This window comes from Panicum virgatum, chromosome 7N, assembly GCF_016808335.1.
Source record: "Panicum virgatum strain AP13 chromosome 7N, P.virgatum_v5, whole genome shotgun sequence".
Taxonomy (NCBI): domain Eukaryota; kingdom Viridiplantae; phylum Streptophyta; class Magnoliopsida; order Poales; family Poaceae; genus Panicum; species Panicum virgatum.
Genome location: NC_053151.1, coordinates 14,262,220 through 14,289,734, shown reverse-complemented (window position 1 = coordinate 14,289,734; position 27,515 = coordinate 14,262,220). Strand labels below are relative to the sequence as shown.

The 27,515-nt window shown below is 46.2% G+C and overlaps 1 long non-coding RNA gene across 2 annotated transcripts; it reads right to left on the bottom strand.

Annotated features, from left to right (window-relative positions):
• Positions 1–603: 603 nt before the first annotated feature.
• Positions 604–4,420, bottom strand: LOC120683645. Of its 2 annotated transcripts, none has more exons than XR_005678866.1 (6): positions 4,075–4,420; positions 3,897–3,986; positions 3,701–3,757; positions 2,847–3,056; positions 2,708–2,762; positions 604–2,027 (listed from the first exon to the last, which is right to left on the bottom strand). It is a non-coding gene; the product is annotated as an uncharacterized LOC120683645 (long non-coding RNA). The 2 variants fall into 2 exon arrangements; XR_005678867.1 differs by having other exon boundaries at positions 2,847–2,954.
• Between the last annotated feature and the right edge of the window lie 23,095 nt (positions 4,421–27,515).

The window sequence follows — 27,515 nt, the reverse complement described above, 5'->3', positions numbered from 1 at the left end:
ATTACCTAATTCACATCTTCCTATCTTAATCTATGAGCACTCGATTCCTTCCGGACTCATTTTACGCTAAAATACTTTTGTGCATACCATGGTCTGCTCTACATGCAAGCTTTATTTTCGGTTAGGCATTATGTTTGTTGTTTCTGCTTGGGAAATTAGGGTGCAATCTTCAGATATTATTTTGTTTGGGGAAAATGTGTACAAGAACTTAAGGAGTTTAACCATTCTCGAGTTATTCCCCAAAAATTTGGTATGAAGAAACTCAAAAGGCAGCACCAATGTCATTTATTTGCCACCAACTAGTAGGGTGTACGTGCGGCACGCACGTATTTAAAAAATAATATTGCAAAAAAATAATTATATTAAATTTTAGTTGCAACAATCATTTTTATGAAACTATATACGGTGAAAACAAACAACAAACAACGAGGTCTCAATTATGCGAAAATAGACAAAATATTCAAATATAAAAAGTATATAATTATAAAAACAGATAAATAATATGCAGATAATTAGATAGATAATTATACATATAGTGGAGATGCATGTGCCTATCATAGAAACTTGTATTTAAAAAATAGTTTCATTACAAGAAACGACTACTAAAGAAATTAACCTTTTTATCGATACTGTAGCAATCAATATATATAAACTAAATGGACTCTTACAAACATTCTTTAGTTTTTATATTCCTAAAATACTCGAGCTGCTGGTTATGTACTCATACATTGATACATATAGTTTACTGCAGAATTTAAATCTTCAAACTTGAGCGTGGTACATCATGGAACTCGTTTAGCTCCTCAGCTCGACCCACAAGCACAAATTTGATGCCAACACAATGTCTGTATGTATGCCAATCTAACATCTGCAATAAAAAAAACTACAAGTGTTGATGAGATAGCGTGCATATATTTTTAAACATATATTGTTCCATTCGGATTAAGCAAGCCGTAATCCACTGGACCAATCTAAACATGACATGTTAATCTGAATTATGAAGCACTTCACTAAAGCAGGTTAGGTTGTTTACAGAATATAAACTGCAGCATGTTCACCACTATCACACGACCATGACAAAGATTCTCAGAGCTGTCAAATCAATAAGATGCATGATAATACGTTAAAATACTGGTGGTGGGAATATAATTGTAATAACTAAAATATACCAGTCCAATCATGCACTGACATGAAATTGTAGAAGAAAAGAAAAAACAACTCAACATTGTTTTCTAACTTTTTAGCATGGGTGAAGTCTAGTTAGGCAAAAGGTTATTAGCAACCAATCATAATTAATAGGAAAAATTGTAAAGTCTTACTTGCAGGCTTAGTGTCCTCAAAGGAGACAGGCGAGACAGCAGCCTTGAATGGAGGAAAAGAAACTGAACAAACTAAAAATATTATGGTTTTTTGCAATTTACAACAAGGAGAGAACTTCATACAAAAGATCATGGTCCTGATTGGTTTAGGAGGATATGCTCAACAGAAATATCATGAAAGTTGAGCTAGAAATGACTGTGTGATTAATTTAAGCTGGTCGCGACCTGAAGCACAAGTCACCAAATAGTCAGAGTGGAAACTAACTTTGATATTAGTTCTAGTGTTGTTTTCTCAAATGTGCTGCAAAACTGAACATTCTGCACTGCTTCATGCATCTGTCAAAAGATCATACCACATTGAATAGGCACATCAGTTTATTTATCCTAGTGGAGAGTAAGACTTGTTCAACCCTCTACCTCTAACAATAGGAAATCGCCAGGGAAAAAAATTAAATAGATTGTTGCAGGATCCTTCATATATATTCTTATAGTTAGATCCATGTCTGCTTCATCTTCAGAATTCACTTGACAATTTATTGCCATCATACTTCTGTTTTGTACTGAGCTAATGCAATCAGTTTTGCTTTACTAACAGACTGAAGCTCAGTACTACTCTTAATTCTAAATCGGTTATTTTGTTTCCATAGGTTTGATGAGCATGGATGAGCTTGATTTCCTCTTCTTGTGGCCAAGCGTCCTTATTGATCCCTGGATTAAGATGGTTGTGCCATTTAAATAAAGATATCATACCATCACATCTGATGTCAGTATTTATCACCAAATCAATGTGGCTTGTGTGACTGCATCTAACTATCAGTTTGCAATACATATGCTCCAAACAAAGAATGTACATTCAAAGAAACAAATTCTAGGCATGCTAATCATGAGATGTGATTCATAGATCTTTCTCGTGTAATTTCAAGAGTATTCGGCAGCAAAAATGTAGAAAATATCATTGGGAATGTTAATATACATTAGAATGACTCATGTCAGACTTCAGAGAATTCATCTGCATAGTAATGATCATGAGAAGTGTGGACACGATAGCTTTAATATTCTATTTGTAATTTTACAAAAGGAAGGTTTCCTCTAGTTAGCGGGCCAAAAACATAACTCCTATATTGTAAATGAAAATAAATACAGCAAGGGGATCAATCAGAACAATAATCCCTACCTATTATCAACTATTAATGTCTGGTGAGAAGTTCTATATCTATATGCTATTTATCTGCTCTATCTACTGGTATAAATTATCTTATAAAGAATAAGTGTTCAGCATAGGATTCCTCAAAGCTACCAAAGATAGGCTAGCTACCTCACTATTTAAATTATTGTATTAAGAAAGCATAATAGTAAGCGAGTTTGGTAGACCAGAGTGCTAACTTTACCTCTTCTGCAGTCCAGTTTCCCTTTGATGAGCGATGTGCTGGACCAGTTGTCCTCCTGAAGCATGAGATAAATGTATAAGAAGGAATATACATAATTTAAAACCAGATTGGCAGTTCTAATAAGTGGATGAACATATACCCATTGGGCAATCGCCCTTTCTGAGGTTCTCTTCTGACTCCATCAGGAGGAACATCAGGAGCGCCTCTGTGCCCTTCAAAGTCATCTGCCCTTCAAACTCAATCCCCACTTGTAGAGAATGCAAGTGAAGGGCCAAAAGAATCATCACAATTTTAGACCCCTCTTAAGGTATATAAGGAGTTTTTGCACTTGGGGAGAAGTGGTCATGGTCTGCCAAATACTCGAAATTATAACAACAGAAACACACAATTTTGAAGTTATGGTGGAACAACGTGATTTTGCCAAGACAAACATTCAGTCAAAGCTAACCACAAGGTATAAACTTTTTTACAGTGAGAAATTAACAAATCTGAAATTGTCTAGATTTGAGAATTCTAGAGCACAGACGAGATAAACATCACTTGTAGTAGCAACCTTTCGAAATCCCCAACTCCTCCTAGTCCTCACACCACACGCAACCAATCCCCCGAAGGCTCTGCTGGCGCACCGCCGGCACTATCGCCACTGCGCAACCCCACACTCCCAGACCAAATCATCATGGTAAACCCCCCATCACCCAGTCCGATTTATCCTTTTTAGGTGAAGGATAGAAATCCGGTCTCTACTCTACTCAAGATAAAAAGACAGTTGCATCCTGATAAAAAGACCAAGAGCACACCAACCTCTAAGTCCCCCCCTCAGGTTAAACTAAAATGCATAATTTCCTTGCATCTTTATCCATTAATGTGCAATAATCCGTAGGCACACTGACAACCTCAATCGGTCGATATAAAAAATGAACACTGAAGCAACATCCTTATGTTTTAAAATATGTAAACAAAAAAGAAAATTATGGGAGTTTACAATTTCCTTACCAGCACGATATGAAAAATGACCTAATGCTTCAATGAAAGGCATTGATTCAATGTCTCCTACATCAAGAATGCCACTGTTGTTATGTGGTGAAAATATTTTATCTCCTGCATCGAAATGCTTGCATCTATGGGAACGATTGAGCAAAATAATATGCTACTTCGCAATTGGCTGCTATGATACAGAATGGCTTTTTACCTATTGTGCCCCCAAGTTTGATGACACAGACATCAGCTGGCTCTTCTGTGCCATCAACTGTTGTATTTCATCTGTGGTGTGTGGCACAACCTGATAAAGAGAATATCAGCATAAAAAATGGCACCTTTCTGTTATTACGGAATGCATTGAATCATATATTCTGATAACCAGATCTCACCTGAACAGTTTTCCCAGGTAATCTCCTCTTCGTTCTTTGTCGACAACAGACTGTAGTATGAGCATTAGTAAAGAAGTTATTACCGGTTATACTAAGAAACCAACCAGTATAGTGGTTATTTTGTATTCTAGGAAAACTATGTTGAATAAGCAGGAAACCAGGACATCTCATACGAGGTGTATATATATAAGCATTTATGCTCCAGTAGTTCTAAACGCTATCTGACTACAAAGTGATAGACAACAGTTACCCTTTCGTATTTAAACTGTATATGAGTCCCAGGATTCTGTACCAGGGCTCTTTCTCACTGGATTCTGTACAAGGGCTCTTTCTCTTCAGAAGCAAATTGAAGTGATGGGAAGCAAATAAAAGTAAACAATATATCATACTGTTATCGCCATAAATTAATAGGGCCGAAAGCAAGTTGGGCTTAAAGCAGAAGGTTAAGAAGTCTTGTAAATCGGCTCCTGCGTGAGCATATGGGCCACATGGGCCGTGTATCTTTAGATTTAGTTCAAGATTAGAGATAGAGTCCGACCGGGATAAGATAGAATTAGATTGTTTCTCAAGTCTCCGGACTATAAATATGTACCCTATGTTACTCATGAAAGGGGAGAACGTCGTCACGTCTCGCAAACAACAACTCTCGGCGCATCGCCACCCCTAATTCTAGGGTTTCATCTAAGTAAGCGCCATGCTGCCCTGATCGCTTCTTGCGATCAGGACAGCGTTGTTCTTGTTTTTTACCTTGGTATTACTCGTACTGAAGCGTTTTTGATGGCGAGTAATGCTAGTTATCCTGATGTTCGTAGCATGGCTTTTAGTAGATCTATTGTGCTTTGTTGCTTATCATCTACGAATATCATGTTGTTTTTCGTGCAGTCACGTTTCAATCCTATGCTAGTTCTTGTTGCGTAGAGTTAGTTGCACGGAGACAACACCCTGCTTCTTTTCCATCTAATAGATCTAATCTGTTACGGTTTGCTCTTGTACATAAGAGTTGGCGTGATATCTGCTAGGTTAGGCCTTGCAGATCCGGTGACGTGTTAGATGCTTTGCTTTAGTCTTAACAGGGAATTGATCCGGGAATCGGCTCTTCCTAGTTCTTAGGTCTCTGTTTCTGGTTAAGGTTTAGTTATTTATTACGTTCATTAGGCCCAATCACGTGTAGGATGTTCCGATCTAGCAGTGAAGCTTTTACCGTCGTGGATTAGATTAATTAGATTTAATTGAAGCAGCTTTACACATATTTGCTTTATTTATCAATATCCGGATAAATGCAGATCCAATCTGACACTGGGACTCGATCGGCTCTTTAAAGCCGATGCAAGAGTCGTCCCAGGGAACCGACCGCGGCTCGGAATTACGTTTCCACGTGTTTGTGTATGCAGGCACATCGTTGCAAGCACGTTCGCACCTTCCTGATCTGATATAGGTCAGGTGGCACGGACGCGTGACGGAATTGCGGGCTGTCGACGAGGGAGCAGTGCCTGCCAGCGCCCCAGCGACCTCCCGGCTCTTCGTGTTGCTTGTCGCTGCTCGCCGGTGGGTTTCGACCGACAACACATTCTGGCACGCCCGGTGGGACCTTCATCAACAACAACGCCCGCCGCAGAGATGACAGGAGCTCTGGACCAAGAACCGGTTCCGCCGGTCACCAAACCTGTCACGTATGAAGAGCTGACTCTGGAACATAAGCAAAAATACGATGAGGTCAAAGCTCAGTTCGAAGCCGATCTCATCGGCTCTTTTGAGAGGACCCGCAACCATGGCATCAAGTGGAAGGGGTTCTCACCAGAAGGCGCTCTCGACAACGTTGATCAAGTGGAAGGGGTTCTCACCAGAGGGCCCTACGCCAGGAGATGAACTATATGGTGGCTCATACGCTTCATCGGCACTCAGAAAGCCTAGTGAACGAACTTGAGCGCGTGGCACATCGTGTCATCCATGAAGTGATCAAGAACCAGTACTCCCCGTCCGGACCAGTCCTGGGGATCCACAAGGGGGAAGCTGCACTGCAATCTAGGCCGCTAGTGTCCTACTCGCTCGCGGCAGCAGGACAATAGAATTCGCCGATCTATGTCATTCACAAGATCGGCGGTGATCCTGGAGAAGGCCAGTTCCTGACCGAGCCACCCAAGGAGATCCCATACGGCTACACGTGCGCATACATCCCTGACAGCGTCAATCCAACACGCTCGGTGCAGTTGGTAAGCCCAGGAGCTTCTGGAGCAGACGCGGAGAAACAAGTGTGGCTGGCAAAGTACGCTACCGGGCCGAGTGCTGAGCCATCGGCCCCAGGAGTTCTTAGTGTGGAACAGGTCAGTGCAATATTGAGAGACCAGTTTGGCATACTGCCCAAGAGAAAAGCGATCGGCTATTCCAAGCCATATCCAGGTGACTACGACTTGATCCCATTGCCACCCAAGTATCGGCTCCCTAAGTTCACCAAGTTCAACGGATCAGAAGGAGCCAGCTCCATTGAGCATGTGAGCCGATACTTAACGCAGCTTGGGATGATCTCAGTATCGGATCCGCTGAGGGTCCGGTTCTTCGGCCAATCTCTTACAGGCCCAGCTTTTGGATGGTACGCATCATTGGCTCCAGATTCAATTCGAACTTGGAGGCAGCTGGAAGATCAGTTCCATACCCAGTATCACTCAGAGGCTGCTGAAGCTGGGATTGCCGACCTCGCCCAAGTCAGGCAGAAGCGAGGAGAGACTATGTCGGAATACATACAATGCTTCAGAGAGGTCAAGAATCGATGCTACTCATCACGCATTATGGAGAAGGAGGCAGTCGATTTGGCAGTTCTGGGACTCGCTAAGCTGATCAAGGATATGGCTTTCCAGTTGGAGTTCGCATATCTGGCGCACCTGGTGCGGAAGCTTACGGCGTATGAGCTTTACCATCCCGAGCTGTACCAGGACAAGTTCAAGCGTCATGTGAACATGGCCCAAGCGGAAGAATCTGATGACTCTAGCGAGGAACAAGAAGTGGCCGTGGCAGAGTGGACTCGGGGGGGCAAACCCCGTCCTGTGCAAATGGATCAAACAGCAGGGGCTTGTGAAGGGCTTCGACTTCGACGTGGCCAAAGCAGAGCAGATATTTGATCTGCTGCTCAAAGAAAAACAGCTAAAGCTCCCAGAGAATCACAAGCTGCCAACCGCACAAGAGCTGAAGGGGAGGCTATACTGTAAATGGCATCATTTGTTCACTCATGCCACGGGTGAATGCAAGGAACTGCGTTGTCAGATTCAATAGGCTATCGAGCAAGGCCGATTAATCCTGGCCCAACACACGATGAAGGTTGACACGAAGCCCTTCCCGCAAGCCAACGTGGTAGAGTTGTCAGACTTCACTCCTACGGACCAGAACTTTTCATTCCAGATCAACATGGCGGGGCCTATACGCCGTCGTGACGAGCAAAGGAGAGAGGCCGTTTCTGGCAAACGGCCCCAGGATCAAAATAAGCCAGGGCGACAGCATATTACTGAAGAGCAAGTGCGTCACATCCGTAATCAGCTTCCAGCTTCTGGAAAAATATGAATAGCAACACAAGCTACGTCGCCGATATCAATCGGAAGAAGAGGAGTACGAGTACCGCACAGGGAGGACGTTGGGAAGGCGCTAGGCTATACGCGACCACTGGCATTGCCCGTTCTTCAGGTATTGCTGGAATTTCAGCATGAGCCGATTGCCCACTATAGATGATTGTCTGGAGTGCAGGCCTCGGACACGCCAGTCAGGCGAGACATTGGTGTTCCGGCATTTGGGGCCCAAAGTGCGTCACGACGAATATGTTGAGCGGCCGACCAAGGGTGATTTCGAGCCAGAAGAAGCGCAGAGTGCAGCGCTTGCGCAACCTAGAAGAGGCAGAAGCAAAATACATTGATGTGCTAAGGAAGGCGCGTCCGGATCTCGCGGAACATGTCAGGCACCCGCGAAGGGTGGAAAGGCGCCCTCCAAGAAAAGAGTGGCGCCCCAAGCAGACAAAAGCCGATGAGAAGCCATCGGCTGATGTGAACATGGTGTTCGTGCTTCCATTAGAATTCCGGGCACCCCAACCGGAGGATTTGCCTATTGCACAGTTGGATCTTGGCCCCCAGCCGATCATCTTTGAGAAGCCAAAGGAAAAAAGCTACAAACATTTGAAGGGGCTATATCTCAAGGGATTCATTAGCGATAAACCCGTTAACAGGATGTTAGTTGACACCGGTGCTGCAGTCAACCTGATGCCATATTCAGTGCTGCGCCGGTTGGGGCGTTCTTCTGCCGACCTCATCAAGACCAACGTGATGCTCAATGACTTCAACGGGCAACCATCAGAGGCAATGGGGGTTCTTAATGTGGACTTGACAGTGGGCCGCAAGACGATCCCGACTTCATTCTTCATCGTCAACAGCAAGAGTACATACACGGTGTTGCTTGGGAGAGATTGGATTCACACCAACTGTTGTATCACTTCCACAATGCATCAGTATCTGGTCCAATGGGATGGCGACGAAGTAGAAGTGGTCCCTGCAGACGATTCCAATGAGGTCTCGCTTGCAGATATGAACGCCTGGGACGCAGAAGGACAAGAGCTGATCTCAGGGATTTCACTGGAAGACTGTGATCGTATCGAGGCGACAAAAAATGGACTGAGGCTGGTCTTATCCACCGGCCTCACAGAGTAAACACGTCCTGGCATGCTATGGGGTGTAATAGAGTTAGAGAGGCCGGTCCCAGCGACCGGCCCTAAAAAATAGAAAAATCCTATTTGGGGTCGAAATTGTTACATCATGTACATACGATGGCCTGCTCCGGCAGTTGGCTACTCATTGACTATTTGGTTTCGAATGATAATGGAAGTATAGAAACGGCCAGCCCATGCGGTTGGCTAAATAATTTTTCTTGTCATCTCCCTGTGTTTGCCGCTGATCTTGTGGATAACGAAGACTTGCCTGTGTTTGCAGCTGGTTTTTCAGACGACGGCAAGCTGGGATACGGGTTCACGTCAGCTGATGATTTGGAAGAGGTTGACATCGGTCCTGGGGATAAGCCACGGCCGACAATTATCAGCAAAAAATTGGATCCGGTCTTGCGAGAGGAGATGATTGCACTGCTGAAAGAGTACCGGGATTGTTTCGCATGGGACTACACTGAGATGCCTGGTCTAGACAGAAGTATCGTCGAGCATCGGCTCCCGCTCAAGAAAGGATTTCGGCCGTTTCAGCAACGAGCACGTTAGATGAAGGCCGAAGTCCTAGAAGAAGTCAAGAAAGAGGTGGAGAAGATGTTGGATGTTGGGTTCATCAGGCCGTGCCGGTATGCAGAATGGATCTCTAGCGTGGTACCGGTACAAAAGAGGGATGGCCGATGGCGTGTCTGCGTCGATTTTAGATATCTCAACAGAGTGACGCCAAAGGACGAATACCCGATGCCTGTTGCAGAGACATTGATCAACGCAGCTGCGTGCCACAAAATGATGAGTTTTATGGATGGTATTGCGGGCTACAATTAGATCTTCATGGCCCCAGAAGACGTGAACAAGACTGCATTCAGAGTACCAGGCGCGGTCGGCTTGTTCGAGTACTTGGTTATGACCTTTGGATTGAAAAATGCCGGTGCAATGTACCAGCGTGCCATGAATTACATTTTTCATGATCTCATCGGCAAACTGGTAGAAATTTATATTGATGATGTTGTGGTCAAGTCCAAATCAGCTAGGGGGCATCTAGAAGATCTGCGTCAAGTCTTAGAGCGGACTCGGAAGTTTGGGCTCAAAATGAACCCAAAGAAATGTGCTTTCGGCATGTCGGCCGGTCAATTTTTGGGATTCCTAGTGCATGAACGGGGAATCGAGATCGGCCTGAAGAGTCAAGAAGCTGTGAAGACAATGAAGCCACCTACTACGAAGAAAGAGTTGCAGAAGCTCATCGGTAAAATTAACTTTGTCAGACGATTTATTTCTAATCTGTCTGGGCGCATCGAACCGTTCATGGGTTTAGTGAAGATCAAATCCGATGATGAGTTTCGATCGGGGGCAGAACAGCAGCAAGCTTTCGATGAAATCAAAGAATATTTATCAAAGCATCCAGTGTTGGTTCCTCCTCAGCAAGATATGCCGTTCTATGTGTACCTATCCATGGGTGACACTTCCATTGCTTCGGTGTTAATCCAGAAGCACGACGGCCAGGAGAGGGTGGTTTTCTACCTCATCAGGCGCATGTTAGACGTTGAGACTAGGTATCCTGAAATCGAAAAGCTTTGCCTTTGCTTATTCTTTACATGTACAAAGCTTCGTCATATTTTGCTCTCGGCGGAAACAATTGTCATTTGCAAATCAGATGTCATAAAGCACATGCTGTCGGCTCCTATTCTGAAAGGCCGGCTTGGAAAATGGATGTTCGTATTATCAGAGTTTGATATTCGATATCAGCCTGCAAAAGCAGTCAAAGGACATGCACTGGTGGATCTTGTTGCAGACAGGATCAGCACTGATATTGCTGCACTATTTATTCGTGCTTGGGCTATGTTTTTGACGGATCGGCTTGTGATGATGGGTGCGGTGTGGGAATTCTATTGGTGTCGCCTCGAGGGCGACTTACTCTTTTTCCATCAAGATGACTACCCCATGCACCAATAATTTGGTGGAATATAAAGCCGTTCGCAAAGGGATGGAACTGCTCCTCGAGGCTAGTGCAGAAGCGGTGGAAATATTTGGAGATTCGAAGCTGGTGATTTCTCAGCTAACGGAAGAATATAGATGTGAGAGCGAGGCTCTTTTTCCGATATGGATGCAGTGCCGTGAGTTGATGTTACAATTCAGGTACATCAATTTCCACTGGATACGCAGGACTTTGAACAATGAAGCCAATGATTTGGCACAGATGGCTTCTGGGTACAAGGAAACAGCCGACGGGGTCGATGTAGAGGTTCAGTTTCTAGAACCCGGAGACTAGAGAGCCGATATCTTCAATTACTTGAAGGATTCGGCTCGGGGGGCACCCAGGAGGATAAGACTCAAGGCTATGAAGTATGTTCTGATAGGGGATGACATGTTCTACAGGACCTTGGAAGGACTACTGGTTAAATGTCTGGGACCTTCAGAGTCAAATCGGCTCTTGCATGAGGTTCACGAGGGAACCTGCGGTACTCATCAATCGGCTCATAAGATGAAGTGGCTGATTAGGCGATCGGGTTATTACTGGCCCACTATGCTTGAAGATTGCTTCAAATATTATAAAGGATGTCAGGCATGTCAGAGGTTTGGCAAAATTCAGATAGTGCCAGCATCAATAATGAATCCTATCATCAAACCGTGGCCATTCAGTGGTTGGCCCATGGACATGATTGGTCAGATCAACCCGTCATCTAGCAAGGGTCACCAGTGGATCTTAGCTGATACAGATTATTTCACAAAGTGGGTAGAGGCAGTGCCCATGAGGACAGTAGCGTCAAGAGATGTGATCAGCTTCGTCAAAGAGCACATCATTCACAGATTTGGGATTCCTCAAACCATTACAACCGATGGAGGATCGGTCTTTATATCAGAGGAATTCAGGAAGTTTGCCGATGACATGGGAATTAAGCTGATCAGATCATCTCCATACTATGCCCAAGCTAATGGACAAGCTGAAGTATCCAACCAGAGCCTCATCAAGCTCATAAAGAGAAAGATTGATGAATATCCTAGGCGCTGGCATGAGGTGTTGTCAGAAGCTTTCTGGGCGTATCGTATTTCATGTCACGGGTCCACCAAGACATCACCGTACCATTTAGTCTACGGCCAAGACGCTATGTTGCCATGGGAAATCACGGCTGGATCAAGGCGTGTCGAGTTCCAGAACGATCTGACAACTGAACAATATGCAGCCTTGATGAATGACAATGTGGAGGACCTGACAGAGCTAAGACTTTGGTCATTGGAGAAGATTAAGGAAAACAAGGCTAAAGTTGCTCGTGCGTACAACAAGAAGGTCAAGCCAAAGAATTTCCAGGTTGGAGACTTGGTTTGGGAGGCAGTATTGCCATTGGGAACTAAAGATAAAAAGTATGGCAAGTGGTCTCCAACTTGGCACGGGCCGTACAAGATTGATTAGGTTTTGCCTGGGAATGCATACATGCTCGAGGAATTGAACGGCGTCAAGTTCCCTGTTGCTGTCAATGGCCAACACCTCAAGAAGTATTCCCCGAGCATGTGGGAAAGCGAGTAACAAGAGCCGATCAGATCCATTTGGCTGTACCGAGAAAGGCCAACACGTTGAGTTGGCCAGTAAAAAAAAGAAAGAGAAAGGCCAACACGTTGAGTTGGCCAGTAAAAAAAAGGAGAGGCCAACACGTTGAGTTGGCTAGTAAAAATACATATGAGAAGCAAGATAGCCGATGTGTAACCATCGACTTAAGGTGTTTTAAATGGGTACAAGTTTCAGGTTTAACAGGCAACATCAAATGTTTTCTGAATAGTTCTACTAGTTCAGGAATCCTTCTATGGCATGGATGGCTTCTGCACGTACAGCGTCAGCTCTTGCAATGATTTCTTCATCGTCCTTGTCATCGCTTGATATTATCTGTCGACTCAAGGTGCTTATCTCTGCAAACTCTGCCTATATTTTTTCAGTCATTTCTTGGGCTTCTTGCTTGGAGTTTGCGATCGAAGCTTTCTCCTCTTGGATTAGTCTTTGGGTATTGCGGACCTTTTCTTCAAGTTCCATCAGTTACTTTTCCAAGAGGTTGAGTCGTCTTGTGCTCTCGAAGATATCATCTTTAGCATCCAGAGTTGCCTTCTTTTGGTTGAGTAGTTTGCACTTCTGGGTGATGTCGGTTTTCAGAGGGATTTGAGAATGACGCAGTTCTATCCTCTATTGTGCTGCCTTCACCTCTGCCCGAAAGAAAGGAAGATGGCCGGCTGGCCAAAGTTTGACTCGAAGTGATTCTGGAAGCTGGGATTCTATCTGCTCGAGAGTTTCTTTTATCTTGTTGGAATCATCAACCAGAGCAGTGATCGGAGCAGATAGTAGATCCTTGATGAGATGAAGCTGATTTGCCAAGTTAGCCGATTGCTCCAAAGATGGTGTTTTTGCTCCAGGGGCAGTCAGACCCATTGATGCCAGGTCAAAGGAAAGCAAACTTGAAATGTCAAAGCCCTGTGGACATATCTGAAGTTAGAGCAAGGTGCATTTATAAAGCTATCGGCTGGTTCAGAATTGGTTCTCATAAAAGTTACCTGTTCTGAAAAAGAAGTGATGATCGGTTCAGGTGTAGCCGATTTGGTTGGATTGGAGGTGACAACAGGGGCTTCGACTATGTCAGCCTGTTTGTCATGCACATCCGTCAGAGCATTTGAAGTTTCAGTTGCTCCAGTGTCAGCTTCATGAACGATGACTTCGTGTTGTGCTGGGCTACTAGTTTCAAGGATGTCTTCAGTTGCATCCTGGAAATAAAATTACAGTTAACCAGAGTACATGTGTACGCAATAAAGAAGAGGTTTTGGAAAAATGAGTTACCTGGTTGGTGTTAGACTCTGATGGACTCGGGGAAGCTTGTGCTGATTTCTTGATGACTCGCCTTGTGATCATCTTCCTTTTCTTAGTTAGCACTCGGGGGGCAGCACTTGCAGAAGTTTGTCTTCGTTTAGAAGCCGACTAGAGTAAGTCTGGCTGAACAGCCATTATTACTTTCTTCATTGATGGTGATCCCTTGCAAAAGAGGACATCAGGAGTAGTTGGAAGGGAGTGGAATGGTTCCCCGTTACTGGTCACAGGTGCTGGACCATCCTGTTGCTATAAGAGAGGTGAGCAAGGATTAGGCAAGTAAAAGGATAGAGGACTCAGAAGAGATAAAGTGCACAGATTCAGTACCTCTTCCTCGGGGATTACATATTCAGGATCAATTTGCTACAGTAGAGGGCCTAAAGCTCTTCTGAAAATGTGAGTTTTCCACATTTCCCACCAAGTGTTAAAGCTAATTGAAGAGGAAGTGAAGGATAGATCGGCTGGTATTGGAATGTGGAGGTTGTCAAACATGCTGTAGTATCTTGAGCTGATGAGACCATCAGGCAGATCGGCTCTACTCTCCACCAAGTGGTTAATATGGAAGTGAGGAGAGACTTGTCCTAAGCCAAATTGCCGAGCTGCTATGACTGGTTGATAGGTTTCATAGCCTGGTTTGATAATTCTATTGGAAGTACTCATGCCAACAGGGAGGAAACCAGGTCGAATCATCAGGGAATATAGATGCCGAGTGCTGTCGTCATCGGCAAAACTATCTAGTCTGAAGGCAGTTGGGTTCTCAAAAGCTTCAGATTCAGTGAATGGGAAATAAAGGGGATTCTCTAAGCCTTTATAGAAGACTCTGAACCATTTTGCTGCATCTGTCGGGTTCAGTTTACTGCCAGGAAGACTAAATAAAGCTTGGTAATAGCTAGTACATCTAATTGGTTTGCCACTCTCATCAGGAAAGGAATTCTTGGTCAGGCTTTGGAAGTTTGGGATCTGGTGCTGAAAGTATAGTTGTGCCCACAACTGAACGAACCACCAAGGGTCTCCAGTTCTCAGTTTTTTTTGGTTAAGCAAGTTAGATGTCATCAAATGGAGATATCTGTAGGTTTCTCCAAGGAAAAGTTTACCTAGGCCGGTGCGATTGCCATGGGCCAGGTGATAGGCCAAAGGGAGATAATTCTTAGTTGGAGCTAAAGAAGGGCCACAGAAGATGAAATGTTCTAACCAAAGATTTAAAAAGGCTGTGTGTTCTTTTTCAGTCACTGGACCTCTTGTTTTCATGTGCTGGTTCATGTAATTGCCCCAGTTTGTGCAATTTGCTTTGGATGAAAGTTTAAAGGGGACTTCTACCATTTTGTGGGCAGCTGGATTAGGAGATCCAATATCTAGGCCAGTGATCATGGTGACATCTAGCAGAGTAGGGGTCATGGGACTGTGGCCAAAGAGAAAACAGTTCAGAGAATCAGACCAAAAATAGCCGATGGTTTTCAGAAGGTTTTCATCTTTATCAAGGGGTGATAATGATAAGCTAAGTGCATCGGCTATGTTTAATTCCTGCCACAAGGGCATATAAGTTTTTGCTACTCTGCTGTACCTTGTAATCCAGCTCTCAGGAGGGTTAGGCCAGGCTCTTAAGCAGTTGGCCCAGAGGTTTAAATCAATGTTTTGACTCATGAAAGGAATCCTATTTGCTTCACAAGAGATTAAATCTGTGGGATTTTCGTAAGCTCGTGGGCCAAGACAGAAATATTTTGGATTGGAAGGATGTGGCAGAAGGATGTCTGACACCTGAAGTTCAGAGATTCAGAAATTTACATATGGTGTCATGTTTCAGAATTTGATTTGTTCAGAGGCTTAATAAGCTGAAGAAAGTTAAGAGGATTGGGATAGATGTTACCTTCAGGCCGCAGATTGCCGCATTGTCGATTGCAGAATTTGTTGTCCGAGCTACAGAGTCTGCCATGGTTCGGATCTGTTGACTTAGAGTTTGGTTGCTGTGGGCTCTGATTCGAATTCCGGATGCTTGGAGAAGTTCTTGCTCGAATTTGTAGAGCTGGGTTTTCGAATTACGCTCAGATTTGAGAGTTTGTTTCGAGTTCGGTTCAAGGTGGAAGTGATACTCTACTCTTGTGCGGGTTGCTTCTAGTTTGAATTTCGTCGGCTCTTGGATATTTATAGAAGCCTGATGCGTTGCCATCGGCTTTTTGGAAAACAAATCAAACATGTGCAATTGAAGGAAATTAACTTCATTCAAAAGGAAAATGGTTTTTTACAGAGGAAAGCCGATTTGACAAAGGAATAATCCTTCGGCTTTGAAATCCTACTCCTACAGTACTACTTCTACTGCTCGTAGGTACCTAGTACCTACGGCATTTGGGGCTCCGGGTTCAGACGCTGTCAAAGGCGCTGCCGCCGCCTTCAGACCCGAAGTCGCTGCTCCGACCGCCGCCGCCGCTGCTCTCTTCCTCGCTGTCCTCCTCGGAGGACTTGAGGAACCAGAAGGGCTTTCCGCCCATCGGCTCGTCGTCACTGGAGGACGAGTCAATCTCGTCTCCCGAGGAGGAGTCGACTCCATCTGAAGAGGGGTCTTCCTCGTCGTTGCTCTCCGACTCCTCCTGGAACAGGAGCCGGAGGTCTTCTCCCTCGGTTTCGGGCTCGTCCTCCTCGGAGACGACCCCGAAGTAGAACTCCTCTGCATCCCAATGCAGAGGAGCCAGCGCTTCATACACTGCTGTCGGGTCCCACTCTGGCGTCAGCTCCCGACTCTCTGGGATAGAGTCGATGGAAGAAGCGGAGAGGGAAGAAGAAGAAGGAGAAGAAGAGGAGGAAGAATCTCCGAAGGAGTTGGAGCCGGAAGAGAAAGAGATCGCCATGGCTACTGGTTGCTGAAGGTGGGGTTTTCTGTGCTACTTGGCTTTGGAGGAAGAAGAGTTTGCCGTGAAGAAGAGCCGATTCGGGGTGAGATTAAATAGTAAAAGGATGGAAGATGGATCGGCAGTTTCACATTCTACGAGGAGCCAGTTGCAGAGACGTTGCGTCTTCCTTGGTGGTTGCAGCAGTTTTTAATGAACATTAACGGGAAGATGAAGCGATGGAGTGGTTTTGGAATTATCATTGCCAAAACCAGGGGGGCATGTGTTATCGCCATAAATTTATGGGCCGAAACCAAGTTGGGCTTAAAGCAGAAGGTTAAGAAGGCTTGTAAATCGGCTCCTGTGTGAGCATATGGGCCACATGGGCCGTGTATCTTTAGATTTAGTTCAAGATTAGAGATAGAGTCCGATCGGGACAAGATAGAATTAGATTGTTTCCCAATCTCCGGACTATAAATATGTACCCTATGTTATTCAAGAAAGGGGAGAACGTCGTCACGTCTCGCAAACAACAACTCTCGGCGCATCGCCACCCCTAATTCTAGGGTTTCATCCAAGTAAGCGCCATGCTGCCCTGACCGCTTCTTGCGATCAGGGCAGCGTTGTTCTTGCTTTTACCTTGGTATTACTCGTAGTAAAGCATTTTTGATGGCGAGTAATGCTAGTTATCCTGGTGTTCGTAGCATGGCTTTTAGTAGATCTATTGTGCTTTGTTGCTTATCATCTACGAATATCATGTTGTTTTTCGTGCAGTCACGTTTCAATCCTATGCTAGTTCTTGCTGCGTAGAGTTAGTTGCACGGAGACAACACCCTGCTTCTTTTCCATCTAATAGATCTAATCTGTTACGGTTTGCTCTTGTACATAAGAGTTGGCGTGATATCTGCTAGGTTAGGCCTTGCAAACAGATTGGATGATCCGGTGACGTGTTAGATGCTTTGCTTTAGTCTTAACAGGGAATTGATCCGGGAATCGGCTCTTGCTAATTCTTAGGCCTCTGTTTCTGGTTAAGGTTTAGTTATTTATTACGTTCATTAGGCCCAATCACGTGTAGGATGTTCCGATCTAGCAGTGAAGCTTTTACCGTCATTGATTAGATTAATTAGATTTAATTGAAGCAGCTTTACACATATTTGCTTTATTTATCAATATCCGGATAAATGCAGATCCAATCTGACACTGGGACTCGATCGGATCTTTAAAGCCGATGCAACAGTCGTCCCAGGGAGCCGACCGCGGCTCGGACTTACGTTTCCACGTGTTTGTGTATGCAGGCACATCGTTGCAAGCACGTTCGCACCTTCCTGATCGGGTATAGGTCAGGTGGCACGCCCGACATTCTCCGGAATCTCCGAGCGCGTGGCGGAATTGTGGGCCGCCGACGAGGGAGCAGTGCCTGCCTGCGCCCCGGCGACCTCCCGGCTCTTCGTGTTGCCTGTCGCTGCTCGCCGGTGGGTTTCGACCGACAACACATTCTGGAACGCCCGGTGGGACCTTCATCAACAACAACGCCCGCCGCAGAGATGACAGGAGCTCAGGACCAAGCACCGGTTTCGCCGGTCACCAAACCTGTCACGTATGAAGAGCTGACTCTGGAACATAAGCAAAAATACGATGAGGTCAAAGCTCAGTTCGAAGCCGATCTCATCGGCTCTTTTGAGAGGACCCGCAACCATGGCATCAAGTGGAAGGGGTTCTCACCAGAAGGCGCTCTCGACAACGTTGATCTGTCTATGCCTTCAGAGGAGTGCACCAGGGCCCTACGCCAGGAGATAAACTATATGGTGGCTCATACGCTTCATCGGCACTCAGAAAGCCTGGTGAACGAACTTGAGCGCGTGGCACATCGCGTCGTCCAGGAAGTGTTCAAGAACCAGTACTCCCCGTCCGGACCAGTCCTAGGGAGCCACAAGGGGGAAGCTGCACTGCAATCTAAGCCGCCAGTGTCCTACTCGCTCGCGGCAGCAGGACAACAGAATTCACCGATCTATGTCGTTCACAAGATCGGCGGTGATCCTGGAGAAGGCCAGTTCCTGACCGAGCCACCCAAGGAGATCCCGTACGGCTACACGTGCGCATACATCCCTGACAGCGTCAATCCATCACGCTCGGTGCAGTTGGTAAGCCCAGGAGCTTCTGGAGCAGACGTGGAGAAACAAGCGTGGCTGGCAAAGTACGCTACCGGGCCGAGTGCTGAGCCATCGGCCCCATGAGTTTTTAGTGTGGAGCAGGTCAGTGCAATACTGAGAGATCAGTTTGGCATCCTGCCCAAGAGAAAAGCGATCGGCTATTCCAAGCCGTATCCAAGTGACTACGACTTGATCCCATTGCCACCCAAGTATCGGCTCCCTGAGTTCACCATGTTCAACGGATCAGAAGGAGCCAGCTCCATTGAGCATGTGAGCCGATACTTAACGCAGCTTGGGATGATCTCAGTATTGGATCCGCTGAGGGTCTGGTTCTTCGACCAATCTCTTACAGGCCCAGCTTTTGGATGGTACGCATCATTGGCTCCAGATTCGATTCGAACTTGGAGGCAGCTGGAAGATCAGTTCCATACCTAGTATCACTCAGAGGCTGCTGAAGCTGGGATTGCCGATCTCGCCCAAGTCAGGCAGAAGCGAGGAGAGACTGTGTCGGAATACATACAACGCTTCAGAGAGGTCAAGAATCGATGCTACTCATCACGCATTACGGAGAAGAAGGCAGTCGATTTGGCAGTTCTGGGACTCGTTAAGCCGATCAAGGATATGGCTTTCCAGTTGGAGTTCGCATCTCTGGCGCACCTGATGCGGAAGCTTACGGCGTATGAGCTTTACCATCCTGAGCTGTACCAGGACAAGTTCAAGCGCCATGTGAACATGGTCCAAGCGGAAGAATTTGATGACTCTGGCGAGGAACAAAAAGTGGCCGTGGCAGAGTGGACTCGGGGGGGGGGGGGGGAACCCGTCCCCGTGCAAATGGATCAAACAGCAGGGGCTTGTGAAGTGCTTCGACTTCGACGTGGCCAAAGCAGAGCAGATATTTGATCTGCTGCTTAAAGAAAAACAGCTAAAGCTCCCAGAGAATCACAAGCTGCCAACAGCATTTATAAACATTTATAAACAGATTTTATTTAATACTATAAAATAGTAAGATTCCTTTTGATGTGATAGGGACTTCTGAAAAAAGTTTGGTTCCAAACAGGGCCGAAATCCATCTGCCAAATTCCTTCGTCAAACTTCTATGCTTACATGTGGGCCATCGGAGGGTGCTATGTGAGGTGGGTGTGGGGGCTAAACTTGGTAAGAAATGTTTCAATTGTTATGGATCCTTATAGTATAGATAGATAAAAGCCATACAAGCCTAAAACACATTTACACTTCGCAAATATTGTTGCAAAGTAATTTATGTATGGCAATTTGCTTGAGAATATTGCTGAAGAGGGGATAATTCAATCATGCATCACCTATAATTTCATCTCCTAGTATTGCTTTTCCTACTTTAGCGCATAATTTTCAAGGGAAAATTGGTTCTATAGTATTGAAAGATCACAAGAATCAAAAAATACTATTAAAAGAGCTATGCTACTTAACCGGAAGTAGCATTCCATCACGTTCCATCACATTTGGAGCTAACGGCGTCCATCTCAACCAGCTGGGTGCTAGGGACTTAAGCTCCTTCTCCCTCCATCCATGTTCCATCTACTGCACGTGAACAAGAGCTGGCGACTTGGTGAGCAGAGCAACGGCGGTGCTGCTAGTGGCTCTGTGCGCGACCATGCATGCTGTCGCGGTCCAGAATCGCTGCTGTGCAGCCGCAGCCGTGAGGCGCCAGCAACCTCGCGGCGCTGCGGGGTTCTCGGCGGGCCTCTCGACGCCGCGCGGCGGTCGACGGCTGGCCGACCGCCGCCAACGCGTCCGAGGCAGCAAAAGTTGCTCTCCGTCTGCTTGGTTTGTCGACGATTGATTCCAGTCTGTCGTTCTCGTGCCCGTGTCGATCCATTCGTGCATCGTGAGAATCACTTACCTGGGCATCTGTATATAGTGCACATACGCATTTCGGCCAGCTTCGAGAGTTCTGTCACGTTTTAGCCGATGGATCAACTTCCTGGCTTCCTTCGTTCCAAGTCAAGGACCAAGTCACAGGCAATAACCTAATAAGGATCTCATCCGCGAATAGGATAGCTAGGTGACTGCCGTCATGTCTGCGATAGAGCTCACCGGGAGGCGGGAGCAAAGGTCAGTTTCAGGAGGTTAACAATGGCCTCAATATATCAGTCGTCGGAGCAACCGCAGAGTGCAACAGAGAAGCACCGGGGATTCTGGACTACAGGGTGACAGCAAAAATGGATCGCGTCTTGGCGGCTTGCCGGAGAGATTAAGCACCCGGAGCCCCGCAAAGCCGGCGAAAGATGCGGCCAGCTGCTCCGCAACATCCGGTTGGGCAGCGCGAGCCTGACGATGGCGACGACCGCCACCGTGCCCTCCTCGGCCTCGCCGCACATCACCCTGGGCCAGCCACAGCACGCGTCGTTGGACGCGTTGGTGGCAGTCGGCCAGCTGCCAGCCGTCAACCGCGGCGTCGAGGCCCGCCGAGGACCAGCGCAGCGCGGCGAGGTCACCGGCGCCGCACGGCAGCGCCGATCCTGGACCGCGACAGCACAGTCGCGCACAGAGGCACTAGCAGCACCACCACTGCTCTGCTCGCCATTTCGCCGGCTCTTCTTATTCACGAGCGATGGTGGAGGAAGAAGGAGCGTACGTGCGGGTGGAGATGGACGCCGTTAGCTCCAAATGTGACCGAACGTGATGGAATGCTACTTCGATGGTATTTTACGTGACACAACTCCAATTCTTGTGATCTTTCAATGCTATAGAACCAATTTTTCCAATTTTCAATTACAATCTGAATATGTGGGTTATCCTGCAGATAACCAAACCTATATGTGGCAGAGGGATGCGGGCTTGGATAGCGCCGTAGACGCCGCCGTTGCTGAACTACTGGCGGGGCTTCTGCAGCGGCACGCGGGCGAGCATCTTCGACACCATCAATGCCGCCATCCAGCTCGCCGCTGCCGACCACCCCGACGGCCTCTGCATGCACCGCAACGCCATCATCGAGCATCTTTACACTACACCTATCGCCCTTCCGCCGCTCGAGGCATGTTGACAGCCATTATACACCTATTATTGGCCGCCAACCATTGCAAATAATGAAGGAACTTGAAGTATTTGAGATATAAAGCTCACTTAAACTAATGAGTTCCACGAGTTTTTGTGGTTTGAGATATTTTGCAGGACTATGCTAAACATGACGTCTTCACCACGCCATCAGCCAACCTGGCCGCCGTGTTCCAGGTGTTCGAGGGCCTCCAAGAAACTCCCGAGATCATCAAGGCCCGGGCTCGTCTCCACGTGGTAGCAGCACAGCCCAGAGTCTGCGCAAGGAGAACTCGGCCTATCGTACCCAGTCAAGTCATCACTCGACACGACCCCGTGAAGACGAGGAGGAGGTCAACCAGAACTACCTCCGCCCTGAGCTCAACCGACAAGATCTGTGCCCGCGTATCAACAGCCGCCACCGTGAACGTGACGCCGCCGAGCGAGAGCGACGTCGCTGGTACGTTGAGGAGCACGGCATCCCCGCCGCCGACCGCGAGCACCACGGCCGCTGAGGCAACAACCCTCCCCGACGGCCGGCTCACAACGTCATCGACCTCGAGCCAGGTAACGACCTCGATGGCTTCTCCGCCTTTCCAACTGGCTCCGGGCCATCCAATGGCCCGCTACCTTCAAGCCAGTTGGCATCGAGAAGTTCAACGGCGAGTCAGACCCCAAGACGTGGCCGCGCATCTACTCCGTTGCTGTCCGAGCCGCAAACGGAGACAACGACATCATGGCGGCCTACTTCCCGGTGTTGATGAGCCGCTAGGCTCTCAACTAGCTCGAAGCGCTCCCGGCCGGCTCCATCAATAGCTGGCAGGATCTCTGCAATGCCTTCGTCCAGTACCACCATATATGATCAAGATTTCAAGGCTTAAGCACCTCACAGTCTCGGAACAACCGGAAGTACTTGGAAGACTACTCGAAGTATTCGAAGGAAGGCCCAGAAGCAACCAGAAGGATGTCCTGACTACTTGAAGTACTCGAAGACGGCTCACCAAGTACTCGATGCCTGTAGGACTCGGCTGCAAAGAGCTCGGGGGCTTGTCAGACCCGGGACAGCGGGAGAATGTTCTAGAGTAAGGTATAGCGCATCGGTGTACCTTACCTCTTTTATAACTACTCGAATAGGTATAGAACTAGCTGTAGTACAAGGAAACTGCCCAATCTGGTTGTAGTAGGACTCCAACAGTACTCGGCTAGGACTTCCCATGTAACCCTGTCCCCCTAGAGTATATAAGGGAGGGCAGGGACCCCTCAAAACATATCAACACCTTAGGCAATACAATCAACCACACAAGACGTAGGGTATTACGCACCTCGCGGCCCGAATTTATCTAAATCCTTGTGTTCCTTGCACCATCGAGTTCCAGAGCTAGTCGATCCCTTACCTACAATCTTACTGCTAAGGGTATCCCTGAGCAGGCTTGGCGACTAAACATCGACAACGTCTGCATGGTTCCAGGTCATCATGGGATCCCTGTCCCAAAATTTGCATGCTTCCAGCAAAGTTTGGGGTGTTGGGCCGCTTCTCACCTGCATGGACGAAAAATGAAAGGAACATGAATGTTACCATGAGTCATAGAATGCACATTAAGAATAGCATATGGGTGTCCAACTAACTCTGACCAAGGGGCTGGTCCCTGTCGTTTGTTTCAGAGCGACCCCCTTCCGCTGCAAAGATGAATAGGGGTAAGGCATAAAATTATCACGTGTCATATGAAATAAATATGGAGCTAGCATATGGTGGCAACTAACTCTCCATGCCAGTGCGGGTTTCAGCGTCATCACGTTCTTCCCTTACCACCGGATCTCCAACTAGATGATCTGTACGCTGACCTCGCTGAGTGTCACTGAACTGGTGGCTGGGCATTTCGAGAGTCAGCCGTAGTAAAACGAAACTCAGGTCTGCCAAGCAAAAAAATGTTTACCACAAGTCATATATCAGCTTTTCATGCACCCCCAAAATACCAGTGTACAGTCATAGGTACTGTGAACAGACGGTCATATGTGCTTGCTGCGCATACCTTCATCATGCTGAGGACTCTTTCTGGTGCCGTCCTGATCTGGATCTTCAGAACCGTGCTTCCCACGAGCACACGCACGGATGAGCTCGTCAATCATATCATCAAATGTTTCTTTAATTTCTAACTGTCGCTCAACAATGGCACGGTGTGCCGTTGCAATTATATCAGATTGCGCCTAAATGTCAAGGTCATACTCTCTGAATAGATCTAGCAAATTCTTTCGGTCCGGGATAGGTAGCGCTGAAATCTTGGCTGCCAAGAGATCGGACAGACATGGCGCGGAGAATGACCCACCAGATGAAAGTCCAGCAGCTACATAGCACGTATCGGAGGGGCTCCGTAACTGCAAAAAGGAAAAAGAACTGTTTGTGCCAGCCAAGCAATTGGGTGGGTATGCAGACAGTCATAAGTTTTATGCGGTTTCTATTGTCAAACAGCCAGTTTCTATATTTGAAGCACAGGTTTCTATGAAAAAACTTATCAAAAATCTATAATGAAACTGTCAATTTCTATGATCAAACTACCAGTTTCTATATTAAATGGTCCTGTTTCTAAGACCAAACTCCCTGAATCTTGATCAACCACGAGTTTAAATGATCAACGCACTAGTTTTTATGGTCACCCTACCACTTTCCATGCAACCAATTTTCTATGCTCATGCCCTTTCTATGCTACTGCAGATATGTTTGAACCCTCCACAATGTTGTATGCTTATATCCTTATGTTTCTGTGCTTATGAAAGTTAAGTGTGCTCTCATCAAGACGACCATATTCCCCCGACCCAACCCGGTCAGCCGCGGACACCTCCTGAATCCTCTCCTTGGTCTAGAACTTGATACGGGGAGTTCTGAACCTCTCGGGGGGGGGGGGGGGGGGGGGGGGGACACCACGTGGTTCAACTTGTCAAGATACCATAGCTGCATAAAAAATGAATCAGCACATTGCAATCATAGATGCAAACCTGAAATGTATGTAGGGTGTACTTACAAGAAAAACAATGCTGCATCCGTACATCGTGGCAGTTTGTTTGTCTTTCTTCCTTTTTTGCCACATCCCGACACTGTGGCAGAGGTCCGTGTAGACGAGCTGGCACCAGTGAATCTTAGTAAGCTCAACCGCCCAATGAGCAAGCATAACATCATCCTTGCTGATATCCCAGCTACCGTGTGGAAACAGCAGGATGTGGAAGATGACTATGAAATAGCACATCATGGTTGGATCATCATCACGACCCGATTTGATACGGTCCTGCATCATTTCTATGTTGAATGCTCAGTTCTCCAAATTCATATTTTGTCTGAACTTCAAAGCCTGCTTGGATTTTTCACTTGCATGAGCAGTTGGCTGTGTGGAGCCGGCACTAGGGAGGCCAAGAACTAGCCGCACGACCTCTTTGGTGAACTTGAGCTCTTTCCCTCTCCCAGCCCGTAGGGTCATTGACTCCAGGTCAATGTGGTCCAATAACCAGCAAAGTCAGCTTCGGCCCTCGATAATGTCAAGTTGCATGGACAATATATTCTTAAAACCTTTCTTCAAAACATATTGCCTCTGCGGTTTGTGTCTAGCACCTCCTTTGGACAACAACGGACATTCGCTTTCTGCAAAATAATGTAAGAAGCATCTTGGCCAATTTTAGTAAGCATGCCATTCTTTCAATCAGTTTTTATTATCAAAAAATCAGTTTCTATATTCGGTCAGGGACCAAACTCACAAAATCTATAATGAATCTACCTGTTTCTATGATTAAACTACCTGTTTCTATATTAAATGGTCAGGTTTCTATACCAAACTCGCTGAATCTATGATATTCAGTTTATATGATCAAAAGTCGTAGTTTTTATGATCAAACAACTAATTTCTGTGCAACCCATTTTCTAAGGTCCTGCCCTTTCTATGCTCGACAGTGTTATATGCTCATATCCTTATGCTTTTATGGTTGTGATAGTTAGGTTTCTATGACCAAACTCAACGAATCTACAATGAAACTATCTATTTCTATGATCAACCTACCAGTTTCTATATTCAATTGACAGGTTTATATGATCAATCTCCCAGAATCTGTGATTGGCCTTATATTATTTAAAAAATAAAAAAATTAGTAAGCATGCCATTATAACAATCAGTTTTGATTATCAAACAATCAGTTTCTATATTAGAGGCTCATGTTTCTAAGACCAAACTCACAGAATCTATAATGAAACTACCTGTTGCTATGATCAAACTGCCTTTTTAAAATATTAAATGGTAAGGTTTCTACTACCAAACTCCCTCAATCTATGATCAACCAACTAGTTTATATAATCAAAGTGGTAGTTTTTATGATCAAACTACCACTTTCTGTGCAACCCATTTTCTATGCAAATGCCCTTTCTATGCTCCTACCCATATGGTTTTAGGCTCGACAGTGTTCTATACTCATATCATTATTATATATGCTTCTCATAGTCTAGATAACTCACGGTCTTTGTCACACTCTTTTCCTCGACCTTCTTTGCCTTTGAGGGGGCCTTGTCCGCTCGACCGTGCTGCTCTGCTCCCTCCCACAACTGCAAAAGAATACAATCGATGCTTCTTAGATTGAGCCTTGTGATACGAATCTTTAAAAGTTGTCATATATACCTCACTTTTCCTTGCTGGACGCTCTTTCTTGGTGGCAGGAGCATGTGAAGGTGGTTCCCTAACTGCAAAATGCGGTGAGGAGCGCGTCCTCAGCCCCATTGGTGTTTCGACAGCATGAGTTGCAACGGATTCGCGTTGAACTTTCTTCTTGGTCCTTCGTTCGACTGAACCATCGTCGTCGGGGCCTCGGCCTTCGGTCTCCCTCCCCCGAGAACGGGAATTGGCGGCGGTGTTGGCGGTCGATATCGGTGATTTTCGCCACCAACGCTCCGCCTGGTTTCATGAAACCCAGATCATAATCATGCCATAATTATTATATCTAATGAGTTCCACAAGTTTTGGTGTATATTTGATCTCAGAAACAACAAATCCAAATTTTAACCAAAACGGACACTGTTTGGACCGGAAGGCCCGAGTCCGGCTGACCGGCATACTTACTATGGAATCTTGGCATGAAACTTTACCAAGTCATCTAGAGGGAGAATTCAAGCCAATCAAACAGGTAGTTTCCCAAAATGTACAAGTTGGAACCAGAAGGCTTGAACCCCTAAGCAAAACAGAGGAATTGTTGGCGTTTCTTATGCCCGATAGAATAGATATTCTGCAAGCACACAGAATCACCGCTGTAGCACTTCACCTTGGAGTATTCCAGATTATCGTATTTTTTCTTAGGGAAGCACTATGGTAAAGAGTATCGTAAATCGAATGATAACCGTACTAGCTTGCTCACCCGACTAACTAGATGGGGGTAAGCCAGACAGATGAATGAGATAAATGGCCAGGCGATGACCGAGTGATACATGGAGGTTCAACTCTTTAGAGAGGTAACAGCTGGGAGGACAACAAGCGAGATGAGACACCTGATACACTTCTGAACTATCGAGCTAGCCTCTCTAGATCAGACAAAACACCTAATTAGTTCTCGGGAAAATAGATCTTACTTTGGCGGCTTGAAGAGGAAGGACTTTAGAAAGGGATGAGAGGGGAGTCCAACGGCAACCTGCACTACTGCTATGAAAACACTCGAACGTGGTGGACTACAAAGGACGGTTAGGACTGTCACCACCTACAGACTGTTGACGTTCGCTAACGTCTCATTACAAGGTTCACTTGGAGCCTGAAATCATGAGAATAAAGTCTCATACCTGCATATGTTATCCAGAAAGAGTCAATTCCATGTTTCCTCTTAGAAATATTACTACATTGGGATTCAGGCAGAAATACAGGTAAAATAGGTTTCAAGCGTCAAGATACAAACCCGACCATCAGAGCAAGCCATCAGCTCTGGCATGA